The following is a 23445-nucleotide window of genomic DNA, read 5'->3' on the forward strand; positions in this document are numbered from 1 at the left end:
AAATTCAGCAGTGAATTAAAATAATCAAATTTTTTAAAAAACCAAATATGGTCTGTTTGTTCATGGAAAAATAGGAAATTTCAATAATAGGAAATGAATTTTTACACCAATAAATGTTTTTAAAAAGAATATAACTGTACAAAAAAGCAATGAATATATCTATTACATGGTTTTCGTTAAAATGTCTTAGAAAAATATGAAAAGTGGAAAATTTTTCTAATGTAATAAACAAAATATTTCAAACTTAAAATTAGCATTTTACATTGATGACTAAGACCATCTATATAAAAATAACTTACCTATTGGGAATAAGACCTGATACCACCCCTGAGTCCTGCCCAGCAAGATAAAAGCATAAGCTAATAAATAAATTCAGTTTGTTCACATAGGCAAATAGGTTTTCTATCACTGATAACATTTTATCTAGGCAAGCAGTTCATTTAGACAATAACTTGATTATCAGGACTAATATTAAGAACCTCATAATACTCTCCCATCAATCTTAAAGAATTACATGATGAATTTTGCCCATCCCTAATCACTTTCCTGCTTTAAATCACATCAGCCCAGACCCAGAGCCCTTATTTCCTGTTTTTAAAACACTATTAAACCCTGTCAAGGTGGTGTTTTCCCTTGCTGCAATAAGTTTAATAAGCTCAGCTTTGCTTGATCATAGCTTTTTCAGGTAGTCTTTTGGGGAAATAAACCAGCAACAATGTGCTGTTCAAACCCAAGAAGCATTCCATTAAAACCCATTTAAGTCAAGGGTGGGTAATTATTTACACAATCATTTGAGTGCCCTGCAAATATCAGTCTGTGCAATTTATCAACATAATTAAAATCAGGGTCAATAAGGGGGAAAATAAAAATTGTCAATATTTGCAAAGAATTTGATAAATATTTTGAAAAATTCTGAAAAGAAATGAGAAATAGTAAGATGACTACTAATCCCCCCAAAACAAAACTAATCAAAACTTTCAGAAAAAGAAAAATAAACAAGCAAATAAATTAGAATAAAAACCCCATCATAAATGTAAAAATATTAACAGTCATTAAAATTATTGAATAATAAAGACATACCTTATTCTTGGATATGAAGACTTAATATTATTAAAAACCAATTCTTCCCTAAATTAATTTATTATGTTTATGAAATTGCAGTCTAAACTGCAATTTCTCCCAACAAGAAGACACATGAGACAGGAGGCAAAAGAAGAAACACACAGATCCACAGAACAAAGATGGAGCCCGTCACAGATGGGAATACAGCATATGCGCAGGATGGCATTACAGATAAATGGGCAATTATTGGCAAATAATCGCAAGTAATGGCAAATAACTTGGCAACCTTAAGATTTCAAACAAAAAAATTTCTCATGATTTAAGAATTTGAATTAAAAAAAAACACAAAATAATTAGAAGTTAACATAGGTTAAGGGTTTTATGGACTAAGTATAAGTATCTTTCCAAAAATGACATGAAACTCAGAAACCATAAAAGCAAACATGGTTATACTTGGACATATAACAATCATACACATTCTTGTAACAAAAACAAAGTTAAAAAGTGTGTAAAAAAATCTGTAATGCTTGACAATCCAAAGCTTATTTCCTCAATAGTAAATGTGCTCTTTGAAATCTGGAAGAGACTAAAACCTCTCCAAACCCTCAAAATTGGACATAAAAGAAGAAATTAAAAAATACAGATGACTAATAAACATGAAAAAATGATAAAACTAAAAAAAACAAAAGAAATACAATTTAAGACAATAGTTTGGGCGATAACATTGGCAAAGATTTTAAATATTTATAAAATCCATTATCTGTATGGTTGTGGGAAAATTGGCAATCTCATTTGTTGCCATGAAGGATAAAATTGTTAACCACATTTTAAAGGAAAAATTTGCAATAATTTTCAGAATTTTAAGTGTGTATATTCTTAATCCCAGTGATTCAATTGCTTAGTAATTTTATTATGATATAATAAACAAAAGCAAGATTGTTGATATATAGGGAGGTTCATTGCACAGAAATTTGGTGCTAACATAAATATCTATGAATGAGAAATGCTTAAAACATTTAATTATATTTCATCTACAAAACAGTCATGCAGTCATTCAACAAATGGCACAGATATGTATGTATTACTGAAGTAGAAAAAGCCCATTGAAAAGACTATAAAATGAAAGAGGCAATTTGCAGGAGAATGTATTACAATATGTCCCACTTCTAAACCCCCTCCCCAAAATAGTTTTTGTGTTTGTGCACATCTATCCTCTAAAAGAATGCACATACCTCCCTTAATAGAAGAAAACTATAAGGGTGGCATTAATGAGAGGAGGGCACTTAATTTATATATTAATTATTTAAATGTCGAGTTTTTAAAAAATATCATGCAGAGTTTCTTTTGATTGTATCCTATTTTCAAAAATTTATCACATGGCAAAGGAAAATTATAAGTGTATCTTTATGGGAGCACTGAGCAATTCCATCATTTTGAGCTTCTTGTATAATATTATTTCCTCTAGTGAGGCTCCTGGGTTTGAGTCAAGTGGCAGCAAGGGAAACAGTCACCATGCCCAAATTAAAGTCTCATCGATGATATCCCAACATGAGCATTTCTCAGTTAAGCATTTCTTATCTGCAGGAGGTATCCACTGCCATACAGGAAAGAGAAGTGACTGCATAAGGAAGACTATATCATTGTTTTGGTGAAGCTGGTGGTAGAAGTAATGGCACCAACTCTAACAAATATACCTTGTCTTTGGGGTCATCACCTACAAAGACACAGAGAGAAAAAATGACAGAGGTTAGAAACACATGCCCTAAGGAGGCAGGGGGTCATGAAATTCTTACTATTCCCATACATGTGATGGAACAAATCTATGTAGAGTACAAAGAGAAAGCCACATTTCTAGCAGCTGGATCCACACTATAGCTACAAAAATCACTTTATAACTTCCTAACATAAAAAATGCCAAGTACTATTATATTGCATTTTCTCCTTTTGATGGGCTAAAAAGTTTGTGTCTGTCTCTTCCCTGCTGTTCTTGGCTCCTTAAAGCTCATTCATTTGATCAATTATTTCAGACAAAACTATTTGTCAACTTTCTAGTCAGAGTCACTGAGAATATACTGTATCTCATGAATACAATTTTCTAGCAATACAATGGATCCAGCCATAAAGAAGTGCTGTCAACTGGATGAGAGAAGAAAAGTTATAAGGAAATCCTTCATGTTGGAAGGAAATATACTGAAATGTAGAAAAGCTATACACAAAAGCTCTGACATTTAACCCACTGTGCCATGTGGCCATTGGAATACATTAAAATGTACTCAAATCATCAGACTGCAAGAAATTAACATATCATTTTCTACCCAGACACGGCTTCTAGAAAGCAAGGCGTATTCTAACTAACAACCTTACCTTCAGAGTGTGTCTCTTGCAAAATATTCAGGTGAAGCGCTCTTTGTTGGAGGAGCCTTCTTTTGGAAATTTAATGGTGCCATTCACTCCCAGAAGAATTCCCAAAAAAGTTCTCTTCTGAGGTGACAAATAAATAAATAAATAAGCAAGCAAACAAACAAACAAAAAAACTCTATTTCCAGTGAAGCAGGTAATGCAGTGAGAGTCTGGGAAATTTGCTGTTTATTTCTTTTTAATATTATTTTCATTTGGAAACTGCTCCTTATTTACACAGCTCTGAAACCATAACCAGATATTCCATGTCTCTATATGTTTTAGTATCAAAACATTGTATGTTTCAGGTTTTTAAAACTGAATGAATCACCTGAGTCCCACTGAAAATAGTGTCTTTTGCGTTCTTAAAAATCATCTTTCACTGCTTTGTTGGAAAGATTATTCCCCCAAATAACTCAAAACAGGGTACAAATATATCTATTCTCACCAAAAGTTACTGAGAACTTATTCTATAAAAGGCAATACACAAGGTGGCTTTGTCACAAAAAATAAACTGAAAGTTATCTGACCACAGGAAATCAAAAGTACATTGGATGAATCTATCATGCCAATAAAGAGCTAAAAATATAATAGTCTGATAAAGGTAATTCAGCAGAGGGTAGGATTATTGAGGAGAGACCTCCAGTTCAAGAAAACCTGTTATGATCACATAGCTATAACTCCTCTGTACTGTAACCATACTCATCTGGTTTTTGGATGAGTTCTAATCCCTTTTGGCGGCAACCAAATGCAATCAAGCCTAAGAAGAAGATATATTAATTCAAACCCATTCTAGGCTGCTTTCAGTTAAACATGAAATTCCCTGCCCATATAGTTATTATACCTTGAGGGTGTCCAAGAGTCCATAGGTAGGAATGGAGACTTTCAAAGTAAGTTGTCAGCTCATACTCTGAAAATGACATTTGAGAATTAAGAAGACAGGCATGAACAACTGCCCTTCAATTTTGGGGTTTATTGTCACCTAACAGAGAAAAGAAAAAAGAGGAAAAATAACATCTTAATACAAAAATATGCATGCATACAGATATGTCAATATGTACACAGGGCACACACAATCTAACAATAAAACAAAAATATGCATGCTACAGATGTGCCTATATATACATAGGGCACACAGAATCTAACAATAAAACAGTTATGAAGTGTGAGTATGCTATGCTATGCACAGACTGGGAAAGGTGGATATTACTAAGTCTTCTGTGTGTCACATGCACAAATATGAACCACTCTCCCTTTCCCCATAAGGTCCAAAGGACAGAGAACAGTTCAGTAATAATTATGTTTTTGAAATAAAATATTCATGTTCTATTAAGACTGTTGTAATTTTTTTAAAATACTACTATAAAAAGTAACAGTCCCAGGCATGGTGGTGCCTGTAATCCCAGTGACTTGGGAGGTTGAGGCAGGAGGATCAAAAGTTCAAGGCCAGCCGTAGCAACTTAGTGAGACCATTAGCAACTTAGAGAGACCCAGTCTCAAAATAAAACATAAAAAGGGCTGGGTTCATGGCTTAGTGGTTAAGTGTCCATGGGTTCAATCCTGAGTACCAATTAATAAATAAGTTAGTTTTTAAAAATGCAACAAAACCATAATCTCTTCATTTTCATTATATAAAGTCTAAGGACAAGTTCTAACAATTTCACTGGCAAACTAAATCTATTCTAACTTACCAATTTTCACAAGAACATCTTTATAGAAAAATGCACATGCCAATAATATCTAAATATCTAGAAAGGTTGTATTCAACTACATTATGCTAAACATTGTTTAAAAAAGTAGTCTAAAATTTGCCCCAAAGTAACAATCTAGTGAAAGGGTGCATTCAAGTGCAATAAGCAAGTGTCCTAATCATTTTTCATTTAAAAGACATCCATAAACAATGTTCATAATTTTGAAAAAGCATATAAAATCAACTTTTAAAAAATTTGTTCTAATTAGTTATAAATGACAGTAGAATGCGTTTTGACACATTATACATGAATGGAGTATAATTTCTCACTTCTGGTTGTACATGATGTAGAATCACACCAGTCAAGTAGTCATATATGTACATAGGATTGTAATGTCAGATTCATTCTACTATCCTTCCTACCCCCATACCCCTCTCCTCCCTTCACTCCCCTCTACCTAATCCAAAGTAACTCTATTCTTCCTTAGCCCCACACTTTTTTATTGTGAATTAGCATCCATTTATCAGAGAAAACATTCAGCTTTTGTTTTTTGGGGATTGGCTTCTTTCACTTAGCATGATATTCTCCAGCTTTATCCATTAACCAGCAAATGCCATAATTTCATTCTTCTTTAAGGTGGAATAATATTCTATTGTGCATATATACCACATTTTCTTTATCCATTCATCTGTTGAATGACACCTAGGTTGATTCCATAGTTTAGCTATTGTAAGTTGAGTTGCTGTAAACATTGATGTGGCAGTGTCACTGTAATATGCTGATTTTAAGTCCTTTGTGTATAAACCAAGGAATGGGATAGCTGGGTCAAATGGTGGTTCCATTCCAAGTTTTCTGAGGAATCTCATACTGCTTTACATAACAGTATCACCAGTTTGCAGTCCCACCCATATTGAACCTTCCCCCCCCACATCCTCGCAACATTTATTATTGCTTGTAATATTGATAATTGCCATTCTGACTGGAGTGAGATGAAATCTTAAGAGTATTTTTGATTTGTACTTCTCTAGTTGCTAGAAATGTTGAAGATTTTTTCGTATATTTGTTGATGGACTGTATTTCTTCTTCTACGAAGCATCTGTTCAGTTCCTTAGACCATTTGTTGATTGGGTTATTTGTTTTTTTTGGTGTTAAGTTTTTTGAGCTCTTTATATATCTTGGAGATTAATGCTCTATCTGAAGTACATGTGGTAAAGATTTTCTCCCATACTGCAGGCTCTCTCTTCAAATTATTGATTGTTTCCTTTGCTGAGAAGAAGATTTTTTGTTTGAATCCATCTCCATTTATTGATTCTTGATTTTATTTCTTGTGCTCTAGGAGTTCTGTTAAGGAAGTCAGATCCTATGCTGATATGGTGAATATTTGGGCCTACTTTTCCTTATGTTAGGTGCAGGGTCTCCTTTGTTCTAGACCCCCAGTCTTTGATCCACTTTGAGTTGAGTTTCTTGATCTTTGAATAACCTCAGTGTAACTAGAAACCCAGATCTGACAAAATGAGGAATGCATTTGATTACTTATATTCAGAGTTCCCTCAAAGATGAACAGAGCAAAACTTAAATGTGATTACTGATATCAAATTTGTTGATTACCCAATGAGCAAATGAAAAATGGTATGATCTCAAAATATTTGTTAGTGCTCTCTGAAGCCATCTGCAGAGCACTATGTCACAAATTTTATCAAAGGTACTTACAGGTTTTCATCTATTGTTCTGTTAAACATTCAAATATCTTGAAATACTAGGTTTATGTAAAATTGTAATGCTGTAACTTTTATATACAAAGTTAAGCCCCAAACATACAATGATAGTTAAAATTTGCATTTGTCTTCTGAATATAGACATAATGATTCAAGATTATTATCTGATTTACTTCATAATCTAGCTTCGTGGCAAGTCTAAACAAATTCAGAAACATTTATCAATATGGCAACTTACACTTCCATTTTCAAACATACTTTTCCCAGAATCATCTTAGCTAAGATTTTAACAAAGGGTATTTTATATATTTTGTACTTATCTCATCTACATCTTTTATCATATCCTGATACACTATAGTAGCTCTAAATAATTTGCATCCAATGGAACTTTCTGTGACAATAAAAATATTTTATCATCTCATGCTGTCCAATATAGTAAGCTAGAGCCACATGTGGCTACTGAGCATATGAAATAAGGTACTGTGACTTTAGAACTTAATATTTTTAAAAAATTATTTATTTATTTATTCTAATTTGTTACACATGACAGCAGAATGCATTTCAATATGTAATACATTTATATAGAGCACAAATTTCATATCTCTGGTTGTACATAAAAGAGAGTCACACCATTTGTGTCTTCATACATGTACTTAGGGTGATGATGTCCATCTCATTCCACATCTTTCTTATCCCCATGCCCTCTCTCTCCCCCTCACTCCCCTTTGCCCTACCTAAAGTTTCTCTATTTCTTGCATGCCACTCCCCCATACACATCCCCATTATGGATTAGCATCCACACATTAGAGAAAACATCCAGTCTTTTAGGATTAGCTAACTTCACTTAGTATGATATTCTCCAAGTCCATCCATTTACCTGCAAATGCCATGATTTTATTCTCTTTTAATGCTGAGTAATATTCCATTGTGTATATATACTACAGTTTCTTTATCCATTCATCTATTGAAGGAAGAACTTATTGTTTAATATATAATGTCTGATGTCTATTATATTGAACAACAATATAAACTATAGCTGTTACAAAATAAAACTCCTAAGAACATTTAAGATAGTCTTACAAAGGACAGTTAAAAATATTTGAAAAAGATTGGTGAATCTTTCAAGAAGTATAGAAATATCCCCCAAAGGATAAATGCTATTCCTATTTTCTCAAAAAGAATATAAAATAAAATTAATAAAGGAAAGAACTTGATTTTAATTGTTCAAAGTCAGAAACTTGAAATTCAGTGTGACTCTCAGGTGACTATTTTGTGCAATTTTGTTTGTTTTTGTCATTGAGGGAGTTCAATGAACTGTAAAAATGTTAAGTCTTCCTTCTTCCTTATTATCTTAGTTTCCCTAGACTATACAAGCACAGAACATTATTCTATAAGTACTGGTAAGAAACAGCTTGCAACTTTACATGTTTTCTCTGTGAAAATGAGAAACAAGATGGTATTTGGGGTGAGGGTGGTGAATCCAGCCCTAAATTATGTAATATTGTTGCTACTGCAGCCTAGACCAAAAAGGATTATAAAGTAGATGTAGATCACAGAACTATAGTGGATATTTGCCCAGTGCCCTTTGGGTTCAAGTGTTTATATTCCCACTTAAGGGACACATGGTACTCAAATTGTGTCAGGGTGTTGCAAAGGTTTGCATTTTACACCAATATATGGATTTGGCACTTGTATGGATAATGTTAAAAAATTATAGAAGTAAAGACTATTGATACACCCTCCTGCTTGTTCAAATTTGTAAGCTCAATATCAATCATTCTTTGACTGAATTATAAATCTCAACGGTTCTTGCTGAACAATGGTAAATAAAAACTTAAGGGCCAGAGTAGCAGTATATCACTATGCACACTTAATTCTCTGGTCTCAAACATAGTAAATGTTGCCCTAAAAATTCCTGCTAACAAATATGTGGATGTAAGTCTGGAACAGTTGAATTTTCTGAATTTTGGAAAAGGATTTTTCAAAATAAACATTTTTATTTAGTTTTAAGAAAACTACACAGACACATTCCTTCAACTAGGATTTAAGTTAAGATAATGTATCACTGTCTCTGCAAAGCCTGCTACTTCTGTGGGAATCCTGGAAAAATATCAACTGATATGCTTTATACCCAATTCTTCCACAATTAGGTGGTAGAAACAATATTCCTCTATACATGGAAAACAGTATTTCTTAACTGTTTCTTTTCATCATAATCTCCATGGATATTCTTAGACATTTTTCCTTAATTTTAATTCTCCATTCCTGTCTAAATTTTAGTAATACAATTATGCCATGTATCTATCTGATTATGTACTATAGTTGTTTGGAGAACAAGTCAGTGAAATAATGAAAATTTTTTCCCCCTAAGAATCAGTGTCATCCATGAGGATATTAATTATGTTGCCAATACCTAGTGTAGAGTAAGTTAAGAAAAAGAACTAAATGTGTAAGGAGTGTATACAGGGTGTTCCAGCCTATAACAAACTGTGTTTGGAGACAGTTGGAGGCAGTTTCAATTTAGGATCTTTAAGATGAAAGCATCCCCTTCAATGATTAGAAGAGACAGAAGATAGAAATAAAGACTGTATTACTTACAAGTCCTTGGGGAGTATATCACATGCTCTGGAGGTCACATGCAGAAGTCAAGCAGCACATGGAGAGAAGAAAGGAGGGAAAGGGAGAGGGAAAGGAGAAGAAAAGGGAGTGAAGGGTGAGAGAGAGGGAGAGTTAGTAGAGTTCATAGTGCTATCCAAACAGGCTTCCTTGGGAGTTTTAATTGGTGGGTTTAAAGCAAGCAAACACAAATTCCATGGAGTCACACTGTGATAGAGAGGTGGTCACTGCAGCATGTGTGCACAATCCATATGGAGTGGGGTGAGAGTTAACAGGGCCAGTCAAGTAGGTTGTACCAAGATGTCCCATAGGGAGGTGGTCAACCAAGAGGCAATTACAAAAGGCAGTTATCTGGATTGATTACATGGAGGAAATGGGAGGAGGTATAGAACTGGAAACTGTATCCTAGATGAATAAATCCTGCTTCTGATATGAGAAAGTTAAATATACTCAAAATGGATGCTGGGGCAAAAATTAAAGTTGTAAGAATTGGCTACATCCTTCTAATACTCACACCCTACAAAATACACTGTTGAGGTCCCAGGTGCATTCTCTGTCATATATCTCATTTTGGCACAATATCATCTCTGTTCCTAAAAGAGAAGGAGATATTCAAACACTCTTGACTGACTAGTGCTTTTATGGTATAAGCTAAACATAGAAATATAAAAAAAATCTAGAATTTGAAGGAATGGAAGCCAGGGAGAACTTAAAATATTATTAATGTTGATTAATTATAAGAAGATTTCCAATGTAGATTAAATTATTGGCTAGTTAAAAAACACAAATTAGCTAGAAACATAAAAAGATTTAGAGTAAGTGATACTATGTTGTTGAAGAATCTTCTGAAAAACTTACAGGCCCTGATTGTCAACGGGAATGAAATGTCAATGCTGGGTTTCTCAGTTTCAAGCATTTTCTTTCTTAGCTCTCCCCTTGAGTGAGCACAATGGGATAAACAATAACACACCTAATTGAATCTACATGGTCAGTAGTAATATCCCCTCTTTTAAAACTAATTTTCAATTTCATTTATGTTTAATTTCATGGATTTTTTTGTATATTTTTTTCTTTCTTCATATCAACAATTTTTGCTCAGATCTATATTATTTACTTCCTCCTGTGCACTTTGGGTTGTATTTTCTCATTTAGCATTTTTCTTATTTCCCAAGGTAGAAGCTTACTTATCTTTCTGTTTTCTGATATAATCACTGTATGCTTCCATCTGAGCATCTCTTTAATTGTATCACACTCAGCACAAAATGTTTTATACTTTCTTTTAACATATTTTATTTGATTCATGGGTTCTATAAGGTGTGTTTATTTCCAAATATTTGGCAATTTTCAACTTGATTTTTATTTCTAATTTCTCTGTGGTCATAGAACATATTCTACATTATTTTAGTCCTTTTAAGCTTATTGAGTATAGTTTTATGGCTTAACATCTAATCTATCTTGGAGAATATTCAGGTATGCTTGAAAATAAATTGTATTCTGCTATTGTTGGATAGAGTGTTTCAATATATCTATATCCAGTATATATCTTATATCTGTATAGATGTCTCCCCTTTCTCTCTTGCTCACCCTCTCTCTGTGTCTCTCTCTCTCTTACACACACACACACACACACACACACAAACACACAATCATGAGTGACCCAGATTCCATTGCTGCCCAGTATAGTGTCCTGTGGGGTATTACAAAAATCATATAATATCAATATTTCATGGATAAAATATCACTAACATGAGAATTCCCACTGGTCCCCAAATACAGGATGGCAGAAATCATTTCCCACAAATTTCTTTATTTCACATCTCATGGTGAAAGAATGGATTTTAATGTAAGGCCCAGTACTTTGTCCTTTTTGACCTGTAGGAATAAAAACAATGAAAGAGGAGAGGTATAGAAGCATACATGTTCATTGGTCTATGAGGCACAGTAGGGTTCAGTTATATATTGCATATTAAATTAGCTAATGTAGTATTCTTCTAGAATGAGTACTATGGTCATTGTATTAGCTTCCAACCTCTATCAGGGAACACTGTGCCCAATACTTTCTGCCAGACAAATGTGCAGTCAGACTAAATGAATATACTTAGACTACAAAAAATAGTGAACTGGTGAACAGCATATCAATTTAATTCAACCATAGAATCATTTAACCTTCAAAGGTGATTCAATGGATTGGGAAGAAGGTAGTCATGAAAAGCTATGGCAGGGAAAAGAAGGAACAACTGTCTAAATATGGATTGTAGCATTTAACATGTTTGAGTACAGAAACCTGGAAATTTACAGAGGCTGCCCAAGGTTATGTAAATGCACCCCATTCAGTTTAGAGTGGTCAGAGCAATGCAGGGAGGACACACCCAGGTAAAGTATATACATGTGATTAGAATGGTTGTGTAGCATGCATAGAGTGATTAATGCAGACACTGGGCCCTCTCACTGTGAGATACTCCCCATCCTCCTTTCAGAGTAAAGCTCACCAGGCCCACAGCTACAGACTCAGTGGGACTTAGGCAGTTATATCTCTCAGCAGTGTCAAGCTTCCCTCTGCCACACCAGTAAGGAAGAGCACCTCCATCACTCTCCGTGCCTAGTTTCCATAGAAGGAATCATCAGGAAAATTGAGAATGTGCCAAAATTCTAGAAAAGAACAAATAGAAATCCCAGAGTACTCATCAGATGATAAAGGCCTTCCAATGTCTGAATTAACAGATTGTAAACAGCACCAATTAAATTCCAGAATTTTTTATTTATATATGACAGAAGAATGCATTATAATTCTTATTATACATATAGAGCACAATTTTTCATATCTCTGATTGTATTCAAAATATATTCACACCAATTCGTGTCTTCATACATGTACTTTGGATAATAATGTCTATTACATTCCACCAACATTTCTAACCCTATGCCCCCCTCCTTTCCCCTCCCACCCCTTTGCCCTATCTAGAGTTTGTCTATTCCTCCCATGATCCCCCTCCCTACCCCACTATAAATAAGCCTCCTTATATCAGAGAAAATATTTGGCATTTGGGTTTTGGGGATTGGCTAACTTCACTCAGCATTATCTTCTCTAACTCCATACATTTACCCGAAAGTGCCATGATTTTATCCTCTTATTGCTGAGTAATATTCCATTGTGTATATATGCCACATAACTCAAATTGGCAGTATTTGCTGATAATATGATTATATACCTAGAAGACCCTAAAAGTTCCATCAGAAAACTTCTAGAGCTAGTAAATGCATTCAGAAAAGTAGCAGGATATAAAATCAATACCCATAAATCAAATACATTTCTGTAAATCAGTGACAAATCCTTAAAAAGGGAAATGAGAAAAACTACCCCATTTACGATAGCCTCAAACAAACAAACAAACTTGAGAATCAATAAAAGAGGTGAAAGATCTATATAATGAAAATTACAGAACCCTAAAGAAAGAAATCAAAGAAGACCTTAGAGGATGGAAAGATCTGTTAATTCAGACATTGGAAAGGCCTTTATCATCTACTGTTTAAAATCTGTTAATTCAGACATTGGAAGGCCTTTATTATCCACCTTACTCTTGGATAAGCAGAATTAATATTATCAAAATGACCATACTACCAAAAGCACTATACAGATTTAATGCAATTCTCATCAAAATTCCAGTGACATTCCTCATAGAAATAGAAAAAAGCAGTCATGAAATTTATTTGGAAAAATAAAAGACCCAGAATAGCTAACACAACTCTTAGCAGGAAGAGTGAAGCAGGTGGCATCACTATACCAGATCTTAAACTATACTACCGAATTCTTAATAATAAAACTAGTTAGGAAAGAACTATAAAAAAATAAATGTTAACTCAAGAGTGTGCCATTCTATTCCTTCTCAAACAAGCTGGTAGAAATGACGAAATTAGCTCTTCATTAGTGTGACAGTAAGAGATTCATGCAATTCCAATTTTGAACCTACAAAACACAGGGGAAATAGAAAAGTGGAAAAAGAAAACCTTCCAAATTGAATGTTGATTTTTAAAAAATTGATTTCACATATATGTCTATATATCTATCTATGTCTATATCTATCTATCTATCTATCTATCTATCTATCTATCTATCTATGAAATTGTATGACAAAAACACAAGTCACTGTATTCCATGGAACAGGAAAGCGTGGAAAATCTTTTTTCTAAAACTTGATCAAAGATTCACCAAAATCCACCTTAGCATCCCTCATTAAAACTAGGGTCTTCCTCAAAGAGAATAGGAAATCCACTGAAGGGTGTGAATATTAGCCAATAAAATTGGTATAAAACTTTAAGAAGTAGAATATAATAATTTTACAATTAAAACTATTTAAAGCAGTATCCACTGGAATCACTCAAGTATTTAGAAAACTGCTCTTTAAGGATGACAGAAAAAAAATCATCTGAACTTGTAGAGCTGGAATAGCAAGCAAATTTAAACACATTCTGAGACATTCCCATGATTAGAAATCACTCATTTTCCAGATACTCCTACCTAAAAACAATAGAGAAGACAAAAATATCTTTTGAACTGGTCATTCAATAGACTTCAACAGACTGCTCCTAATGGAAACTTGGGATGTAAAGTTTTGTTCTGTCCAAAAAATGGAACAGATAAGAATGACAAATTAGCCATTCTTTGGGATGATGATGATGATGATGAAAGAAAAGAAATGAAACAATGTTCTAACCCTTGGAAAAATGTTTAAAAATTAACTAAAATACATCATAAAATAAACTCTTGAATATAACTTATTCTTCAATTTCCACATATTTATTTTAGTTAAGAAACATAATGAGCAAAGACTAATAATTTCTTCCTAATTTTCTATACATAAACCTGTGCATAATTGAACCTTACTAAGATGACTGTGGTATCTAAGAAAATGATGTGCACAATAGCTAAAACATGGAAATAAGCTAGGTGCCCTTCAACTGATGAATAGATAAAGAAAATGTGGCACATGGGGGTGGACCCAAGATGGTGGAGTAGAGGAGATACCATTTCTGGCTGCTCTGTGCATGAATCCAAGAAAGCTATCAGGTGGCTTCTCCACGGGGTCTCACCTTGTCAAAATACAACACCTCAGAGCGTGACAGGACCTCATACAGCAGATTTTCGCAGAATCCACCAAAGCTGAGAACACCGAGCAGAACTCAGAGCCTCTGTATTCCTTTAAGACTCCAGTCTCTGGTTCCAAAGCCCACAATTTGAGCACATGTGCGACTCTTAAGCTGCAGAACAGAAACATCAAATCAGAACCTCTGCAGAGTGGCAGAACTCCAGACTATGCTCTGCTCCCATGCAGGTCACCAGACAACATTCTAGCCACAGCAGGAGGACTTTCCAGCTCTCCCAACCTCACCAGACACCCTGATGTGGAAAACAGATGAACTCTATCTTGAAAAACCTTTCTTGCTATCTTTTGGTGGGTGTGGCTACCAGCATGGTTCTACCACTGAACAGGTTCCTGGTTTCCAACTTCCCCTCCCCCCAACTGTGATAACTTGGCACAATAACTATCAGCACAAAATTAGCTCTCAGTTGAATAGAGCTCAGTGCAACCAGGGCGGTGCTTACCTGGTACAATCCGATGGGGACAGCAAGAGGTCCCACAGCTGAGATCTGATAAGCAAGAGAGTGGAGGGGTAAAAACTGGGAGCAACACAGATAGATCAAGATTAGGGAAGCTCCAGGCAAGAGACTGAGAGCTCTAATCTTCTCGCACTGGTTACCAACACCAAACTGAGGGAAGAGACTCAAGCTTGGAATAGACAACTCCACCTACTGGAAGAGAAAGAAGAGAAGAGAAGAGAAGAGAAGAGAAGAGAAGAGAAGAGAAGAGAAGAGAAGAGGAGAAGAGAAGAGAACTAAATTCTTAGAGTATTTTGTTGTTTGTTTGTTTTCTTCTCTTCCATTTTATATTCTTCCTTTTTCCTCTACCTTTCCTCCTCAGGTCCTCACAACCACAAAATATGTGAAATCAAGAACATTGCATGAAATAGAACTTTAAGAACTGAGTCACCAAAATAATATAATACAGAGGAATTGCATAAGTCCCCCCTTTTTTCCTTCTCTCTCTCTTTTTTCTCTTTCTTTTTATTTTAATCCCTCCCTCTCTTCCTCTTTAAACCTCCTAATTTTTACTTCCAAATACTTTCTAAATACATATATGTGTTTCTTTTTATGCATTCTACTGTCCTTCAACATACTTGTATACCCTAAATTACCTCCTGTCTATTCGCCAGGTACTACACTCTTCATAAGAGTTCTCCTCCAAATTTCCTAAGTTATATATACCCCATACCCTCACATCTTTCTCCCTTAACATAACATCATACACCCGATCCCCAGTTCTCTGTCCACAACCACATACGGTATATCTTTTATGAAACTACTCATTATATATTAAATAATAATTGAGTCCAACATTTCTAGACATTGAGACAAACTATAAAAGTCTTAATAAAAATAATTTACTCATAGGTGATGTATTGTTGATATTGGAAACTGTCAACATTGCCCTTCCCCACAAAGGAGGGATCCTGGAACTACACAACAGCACTACAAATCCATAGGGTAAAAACAATAACACAACAGTCCAACAGAATGGTAAAGAAATGCGAGCAACATGAAAACACAAGGGAAGAAAGTACCACAAACAATTCAAGACAACACATCATTGAAAGAACTTACAGAAACAGCATAACAAATGACAGGCAAAGATTTCAGGATTTACATGAACAGATGTTTTGGAATCTCAAAGAAGACATTAGACAGCAAATACAGACAGGGAAAGACCACTTTGACAATGAGCTACATAAACAAATCCAAGAAGCAAAAGATCACCTCTACAGGTAGATAGAGATTATTAAAACAAGACAAAACAAAACAAAACCAGAAATCCTTGACATGAGAGGAATAATAAACCAAATTAAAAACACAAATGAGAGCATCACCAGCAGAGTACACAACTCAGAAGATAGGACTTCAGACAACGAAGACAAAGACAAAGAATATCATCTTGAAAAGAACGCAGACAGCATAGTGAAAATGATAAGAAACCAAGAGCAGAACATCCAAGAAATATGGGATAGCATAAAAAGACCAAATTTAATACTTATTGGGATAGAGGAAGGCTCTGTAGAGGTTAAAACCAAAGGAATGAGCAATCTGTTTAATGAAATAATATCTGAAAACTTTCCAGACATGAAGAATGAAATGGAAATCCAAATCCCTGAAGTCTACAGAACGCCAAATACGCAAAATCACAACAGATCCACACCAAGACACATTATAATGAAAATGCCCAACATACAGAATAAGGAGAGAATTTTAAAAGCCACAAGACAAAGGAATCAGATTACATATAGGGGTAAGCCAATTAGGATAATGGCATATTTTTCGAATATGGACCCTGAAAGCTCGAAGATCCTGGGATGACATATTTCAAACTCTGAAAGATAATGCGTTCCAACCAAGAATCTTGTATCCAGCAAAACTAAGCTTCAGATTTGAAGATGAAATAAAAACCTTCCATGATAAACAAAAGTTCAAAGAACTTACAGCTAGAAAACTGGCGCTACGAAACATCCTTGGCAAATTATTTCATGAAGAGGAAATGAAAAACAACAATGAAAAACAGCAGAGGGAGGTAGTACACTGAAAGAAAAGCTGATCAAAGAGGAAAACCAAGTCAAGTTACGTAACAAAAATAAACAAACATGGCTGGAAATACAAACTATGTCTCAATAGTAAACCTAAATGGTAATGGCTTAAACTCACCAATCAAAAGACACAGGCTAGCAGATTGGATTATAAAAAGTTCCAACAATATGCTGCATACAGGAGACTCATTTGATAGGAAAAGACACACAGAGACTGAAAGTGAAAGGTTGGGAAAAACCATACCACTAACATGGACTGTGGACGCAAGCAGGGGTCTCCATACTCATATCAAATAAAGTAGAATGCAAGCCAAAGTTAATCAAAAGGAATAAAGATGGACATCATATACTGCTCAAGGGAACCATACACCAAAAAGACTTAACAGTCATTAATATATATGTGCCAAACAATGGTTATAGCTATGTTCATCAAACTCTTCTCAAATTCAAGTGTGAAACTGACCACAACATAATAATCTTGGGTAACTTTAACACCCCTCTCTCACCACTGGACAGATCTTCCAAACAAAAGTTGAATAAAGAAACTATAGAGCTCAATTACACAATTAATAACTTAGACTTCACTGATATATATAGAATGTATCAACCAGCATCAAGTGGATACATACACTTTCTTTTCAGCAGCGCATGGATCCTTCTCAAAAACAGACAATATAATATGCCACAGGGCAATCTTAGCAAATGCAAAGGAGTAGAGATTTTACTATGCATTTTGTCTGATCATAATGGAATGAAATTGGAAATCAATGACAAAATAAAGAATAAAAAATTCTGCATCACATTAAGACTGAACAATACGCTACTGAGTGAACAATGGGTTACAGAAGACATCAAGGAGGAGATTAAAAAATTCTTAGAGGTAAATGAGAACATAGACACAACATATTGAACTCTCTGGGACAATATGAAAGTAGTGCTAAGAGGAAAATTCATTGCTTAAAGTTCATTCCTTAAAAGAAGAAAAAGTCAACAAATAAATGACTTCACATTACATTTCAAAGCCCTAGAAAAAGAAGAACAAATCATCAGCAAAAGCAGTAGAAGGCAACAAATACTTAAAATCAGAGCTGAAACCAATGAAAAAGAAACAAAAGAAACAACCCAAAACATAGACAAAACTAAAAGTTGGTTCTTTGAAAAAATAAATAAAATTGACATAATCTTATCCATACTAATAAAGAGGAGAGAGAGAACTCAAATTACCAGCATACGTGATGAGAAAGGGATATATCACAACAGACACTACAGAAACACCGAAGATAATTAGAAATTATTTTGAAACCTTAAACTCTAATGAAATAGAAGACAGTGAAGGAATGAAAGCAATCCTTAAGAAATATGATCTTCCCAGATTGAGTCAGGAAGATATACACAACTAAAACAGACCAATATCAAAGTAGGAAATAAAAGAAGCCATCAAAAGACTACAAACAAAGAAAAGCTCAGGACTGGATGGATACACAGCCAAGTTTTACAAGACCTTTAAAGGAGAACTAATACCAATACCCTTCAATTTATTTCAGGAAATACAAAAAGAGGGAGTACTTCCAAACTCATTCTATGAGGCCAATATCACCCTAATTCCAAAATCAGACAAAGACATTTCAAAGACAGAAAATTTCAGACCAATACGTCTAATGAACATAGATGCAAAAATCCTCAATAAGATTCTGGCAAGGGGCTGGGGATGTGGCTAAAGTGGTATTGTGCTCGCCTGGCATGCGTGCAGCCCAGGTTCGATCCTCAGCACCACATAAAGACAAAGATGTTATGTTCGCTGAAATAAATATTAAAAAAATTCTCTCTCTCTCTCTCTCTCTCTCTCTCTCTCTCAGAAAATAAAAAAAGATTCTGGTAAAATGAATACAAAAAAATATCTATAAGATTGTGCACCATGATCAAGTAGGATTCATCCCAGGGATTCAAGGTTGGTTCAACATATGGAAATAAATAAATGTAATTCATCACATCAAAAGTCTTAAAGATAAGAATCATATGATCATCTCGATAGATGAAGAAAAATCATCTGACTAAATATAGCACCCATTTTTGCTTAAAACATTAGAAAAACTAGGGATAACAGGAACATATCTCAACATTGTAAAGGCTACCTATGTGAAGGCTCAGGCCAACATCATTCTAAATTCAGAAAAACTGAAGGCATTCCCTAAAAAATCTGGAGCAAGACAGAGATGCCCTCTCTCACCAATTCTATTCAACGTAGTTCTTGAAACACAGGCCAGAACAATTAGATGAAAGAAATTAAAAGAATAAGTATAGGAAAAAACCCTAAACTATACTAAAGAGCCATAGTAACAAAACAGCATGATATTGGCACCAACACAGACTGGTAGACCTATGGTACAAAATAGATGACATAGAGATGAACCCACAAAATTAAAATTAACTTATATTAGACAAAGGTGATAAAAACATGCACTGGAGAAAAGATAGCATCTTCAAAAAATGGTGCTGGGAAAACGAGAAATCTGTATGCAACAAAATGAAATTGAATTCCAGTCCCCCACGATGCACAAAACTTAACTCAAAATGGATCACGGACCTAGGAGTTAAACCAGAGACTCTGTGTCTAATAGAAGAAAAAGTAGGCCCTAATCCTCATCATGTGGGATTAGGCCAATGTCTTCTTTACTAAGACTGCTATAGCACAAGAATTAAAAATAAGTATCAATAAATGGGATTGACTCAAACTAAAACATTTGTTCTCCTCAAAAGAAACAATCTGAGAGAGCCTGCATCCTAGGAGCATTCTAGTGCTCACACATCAGAGAGAGCACTAATCTCTAAAGTATATAAAGAACTCAACAAGATAAGCACCAAAAAAACCAAATAACCCAATCAATAAATGGGCAAAAAACATGAACAGACACTTCTCAGAAGAGGATATAAGATCAATCAACAAATATATGAAAAAATACTCATCTTCTCTAGCAATCAGAGACATGCAAATCAAAACAACTCTAAGATATCATCTCACTCCAGTCAGAACGGCAGCTATTATGAAGACAAACAACAACACGTGTTGGCAAGGACGTAGGGAAAAAGCTACACTCACACATTGCTGGTGGGAGTGCAAAGTGGTGCAGCCACTTTGGAAAGCACTATGGAGATTCCTTGGAAATCTGGGAATGGAACACCATTGGACTATTCCTCTTCTCGGACTATACCCAAAAAAACTTAAAAACAACATACTGCAGGGACACGGCCACATCAATGTTTATAGCAGCATGATTCACAATAGCTAGACCGTGGAAGCAACCTATATGTCATTCAGTGGATGAATGGATAAAAAAAATGTGGCATAACGCAATGGAATATTAGTCAGCATTAAAAACAGAACAAAATCATGGCATTTGCAGGTAAACGGATGGCGTTGGAGAAGATCACGCTTTGTGAAGTCAGTCAATCCCCAAAACACAAATGCCGAATGTTTTCTCTGATATAAGTGGGGGGGGGGTGACTCATAGTGGGGTAGCGAGGGAGAGCATGGGAGGATTAGATTGGTTGTAGATAGGGAAGCTGGGTAGAAAGGAAAGGGAAGGGGAAGGGGATTAGCAAGGATGGTAGAATGTGATGGTCTTCATTATACAAAGTACATGTATGAAAACTTGTACTGGGTGTCAACATACCTTATATACAAACAGAGATATGAAAAATTGTGATATATATGTGTATTAAGAATTGTAATGCCAAAAAAAGAACAGGTATAATGGTATAAATTGACGTGAACATACTTCATATACAGAGATACGAAAAATTGTGCTCTATATGTGTAATAAGGAATGTAATACATTCCACTGTTTTCGTGTTTTTAAAAATAATAATAAAATCAGTAAGAGAGAAAATGTAGCACTTTTAAAACAAGGAATACGATTGGACAAAAAAAGAATGAAACCCTATTGACTGTGAAATGAATGGAAGAGATCATATTATTAAGTAAATAAGACTTGCACAGAAAAAATAGTACAATATGCTCTCTTTCATGGGTGGAAACTAAAAGTAGATTGCATAGAAGCTGAGAGTAGAATGGTGTTTACTGGAAGATTGCCAGAGTACAGGAAGAGGAAGGTATGGGGAATATTGATTAAAAGGGTCTAAGTTGCAGTTATATAGGCCTAAGAAGGACTGTTATACACAGTTGGGTGACCACAGATAATAATGAACTTCACATTTCAAAAATTGAGGAGAAAGGACTTTTGAAACATTTTTCACACAGAAATGATAAATATTTGAGAGGACAGATATATTTAACCTGGTTCAATCCCAATACAAGGTATTCATGTAAGAAAATGTTCCATGGTACCCGCCCCATAGGTCGTACTTTTTTTTATGTATCCGTTTGAAAATAAACTTAAAAAAAACATTGCAATACTTAGAAAAAGAAGAAAATGGTATGAATGTATCAAGTGCAACCACAGCTACTTTCACAGTATTCATTAAGTATGACCTTGTCCCTAGCATTCATATATCATTCATATACCTGATAAGCAGGTATATGAATGCTGTGGTCAAGCACTCAGAGGAGTACAATGTAACACGACTATCCCAAATTTAAAAAGACCTCTATAATTTTTTTATTCTAACCAATATAAGGAAGATAGTTTTCTAATTCCTTATTGCTTATGGGTCCCACTGTCTGAACATGTGAAATCCGCCCCCCAACCCTCCCCTGCCACCCCTGTCTGCCTGGCAGAGTCCCCATGCTGGACCTCAGCTCACAGAAGTGGTTTGGTCACTCATTTTGTTCAGATTCCAACAAGATCCATTTTTGTAAGTCATCATTGGTCCAGGCACACTGAATAAAATGGACCCTGAGCCTAAGGTATGTGGCAGCTACAGATCACCCAGGTTTTTGTCATTCTGGGACACATAGACACACACTCTTCAATCATGGAGCCCTGCAACACAGTTAATGACCATTCCCATGGCTGTCCATCAGAGCTAGGGTCCAATGCCATTGGAGTGATATGATTCCATAGGAGGAATGTAGTATTTTCAGGGAAAGATGCTTACCTTGAGCAAATTACCACCTCAAAGTATGAGAATAGAAGCACTTGAGAATAATTAAGCAGAGTTCTTCCCAAACTCTCTTCCATGTCACCTTGCAAGAGGAAGAATCAACTTTGTCATACAATCTACTCTTGGTCCACGTTGATCTGTGGAAACACAGTAAATATATTCCTTCCTTAGTACCCATGTGAGTTTATACAAGGATACCCAAAAGACACCAAAATCTGAGGATGGTCAAGCCCCTTATTGTTTATAATATCCAAATACATGCAAATGCTGCATAAATTACATCAATTGTGATTATTTGCATTGTTTAGAGAATAATGACACGACAAATTTCTAGCGTACATGTTCAGAACCGATATATCCCCCCAAATGTCTTAGTGAATCAAAGATGTGTGAAACTCAAATAAGTATGGTAAATTGTATGTGGTTAATTGTATACGTAACAATGGAGAGTTCCTATATCCATTTATCCATCATGGAAAGCCTGGGTCGTTTATTATGTCCTCGCACAGACAACTTACTGGCATATTATCCTACTGGCATATTTCCCATATTCCAAAGAGAGGAGGTATGAAATCTCTTGAAAAAAGTGACAGAAATATCAGATGTCTCATAAGATTATTAATACCTCCTGTTTGGATTCACAGAGGTTATAAAACCAATTACATTCTTGATTCCTTATAACATAAACATGACCAATAAAAATATGTTTTCATTTATTTATAGCTGTGAGGCTGGAGAACAAACCTAGGGCTTCATGCAAAATACAATGGCATTCTATCACTGAGCCACACCTGCAAACTGAACAAGGTACATGTTAAAAATTGTGATTGGAGGTATAGTTCAGTATCGGTATAGTTCAGTGCCTAGTATGTGTGATGCCCTGAGTTCAATTTCCAGAAACACACACACGCACACACGCACACACACATACACACACACACACACACACAAACATGCAGAAATTGTCATGTTATCTCAGAAACTGATTGGATCATTTGAAGATACCGAAGTTGATGAAAAAGTGGCCTGCTCAGTAGTTCTATGTTGTGGCAGTATTACCAACCTGAGGTTAGGAAGCTTGCTACATAGAACACCATTGTCTGAGAGATGCACACTGGGGATAAAGAAAATAGATTTCATTGAGGTTGCCACTAATCTGGAAGGAGCCAGACATTTTAATGTCTCAGATATCACCTTAAAGTCTTGGGGATATA

General features: G+C 35.0%; 1 long non-coding RNA gene and 1 pseudogene across 7 annotated transcripts in view; both read right to left on the reverse strand.

Annotated features, from left to right (window-relative positions):
* Positions 1–1157: 1157 nt before the first annotated feature.
* Positions 1158–23445, reverse strand: part of LOC143394184 (uncharacterized) — a 78849-nt gene continuing 56561 nt past the window's right edge. For 5 of the 7 annotated variants that reach the window (XR_013090670.2, XR_013155361.1, XR_013155364.1 and 2 more), the window contains 7 exons: positions 23295–23345; positions 22226–22368; positions 14570–14737; positions 11971–12130; positions 4304–4441; positions 3427–3543; positions 1158–2776 (listed from right to left, as the gene is read on the reverse strand). This is a non-coding gene — a long non-coding RNA (uncharacterized LOC143394184). The remainder of the gene's footprint in view (positions 2777–3426; positions 3544–4303; positions 4442–11970; positions 12131–14569; positions 14738–22225; positions 22369–23294; positions 23346–23445) is intronic. The other 2 variants (XR_013155362.1, XR_013155363.1) reach the window with 2 other exon arrangements.
* Positions 21918–22000, reverse strand: LOC143396105 (small nucleolar RNA SNORD116; annotated as a pseudogene).

Source organism: Callospermophilus lateralis, chromosome 3 (assembly GCF_048772815.1).
Source record: "Callospermophilus lateralis isolate mCalLat2 chromosome 3, mCalLat2.hap1, whole genome shotgun sequence".
Lineage (NCBI taxonomy): Eukaryota > Metazoa > Chordata > Mammalia > Rodentia > Sciuridae > Callospermophilus > Callospermophilus lateralis.